Below are 1,440 nucleotides of genomic sequence, written 5' to 3'. Positions count from 1 at the left end.
AAATCCTTCCCTTTTTTTCTCATAACCTCTTTCAGGGGGCTTCCTCAGCAGAGTTGTTTGACCTCTGAGAATACTGGAATAGTGTTTTGTTCTTTATATCACAGCTATTTGATTCTTGAAATTCACAGAGGGCTGTACCATCTCACTCTCTACCCGGAAATTCTACTAATTCTCACATCTGGTCCCAACAACGACATCAGCATCACTCATGCCTTTGTGCAACATTCATATATACTTTCTTGTAAAGATTCCACTGTGTTTTCTTTTCTTTTGGTTTCCTTTGGAAGAGCTCCAGAATATCAGTCAAGTTGTATGAATCCCAACTGAGAACCTAATTTAAATTCCTTCTCGTAGGGTCCTGAAGGGCATAAAAAGTAAGAGTCTAGAAATTGGGGAAGGTAAGCATCCAATTTCAATGTTTCTAACAGTTAGGATATGATGGCCTGTACAGATCACAGTAGATGACAGATAATGGTATAGATTTTCACATAATCAGAGGTATGGTGGGAGACAGTACAAAGTTGAGCAGGCTGGGATTGGGCAACATCTCAAGAACACAGCTTAAAAAATTCTATTTTGTCAAATCTAGTGTGTTGGAGGTTGCTTCTTCATTTCAAGATGGCTGCCCCATCTACATCTTTCTCTCTCTCTCTTTTTCAGGCAGTTGACATCTTTATTGCTTTGGAAGTGGGAGGCAGGTGCTCAGGAACTCTTAGCAGGGCAGGCCAGTTCTTCTTTACCATCACAGGCTTCTGGCTGTGCAGTATGGCTCTGGTTGTGCGAATGGCAACCACGTGCAGATCTGGGGGTAATTGTTCTTGTGGATCATGGGCCTGATGCTGCTTAGAGTGGCCTGGGCATTCTGGTTCATGGTGGTCTGCAATTAGGAGGTGGTGTGATCTCAGTTGCATGAGCACCACTGTCTGTCCCAGGCCCCCATGCCCACAATCTAGCTTTGTATCAGCCCAGGCCCCATGCTGTCAGTCACAGGCCCCATGCCCACAATCTAGCTTTGTATCAGCCCATTGTTACAGAAGGAGTTGAGAACCTTCAGGTTATTTGGGTCGGTGCTGAATGTCTGTTTGTTCCTCTTCATCAGGAAGCTGGAGCAGTTCTGCAGGGACCATCCATTGCAGGTGAGTGGACATGGTGGCAGCTCCTTTCACTATGGCAACCAGAAATGGAAAGTGCATCTGTCACTTAACAGGAAGGAAAAAGAAGTGCCCCTATTAAGCTCTTTGTTATATATAACCAGTTATAGCACATGGGTACCCCTCTTGGAAGTACCCAGAGGGTACTGGTACTGGAAGTTCCAGAGGGTAACTGGTTCTATAACCAGTTATAGCACATGGGTACCCCTCTTGGAAGAGAGACAAGAAGTGAGTGTAGCCTTTCTAGGAAGTGTGCTATGGAGAAGGAATTAAAGATGAGTGTGAAGAA

The 1,440-nt window shown here is 44.7% G+C and overlaps 1 pseudogene; it reads right to left on the bottom strand.

The window, feature by feature from the left end:
* Positions 1–656: 656 nt before the first annotated feature.
* On the bottom strand, positions 657–1,148 carry LOC121482486 (annotated as a pseudogene).
* Positions 1,149–1,440: the final 292 nt, after the last annotated feature.

This window comes from Vulpes lagopus, chromosome X (assembly GCF_018345385.1).
Source record: "Vulpes lagopus strain Blue_001 chromosome X, ASM1834538v1, whole genome shotgun sequence".
NCBI classification, from domain to species: Eukaryota; Metazoa; Chordata; class Mammalia; order Carnivora; family Canidae; genus Vulpes; species Vulpes lagopus.
This window is presented reverse-complemented; position numbering and strand designations above follow the sequence as displayed.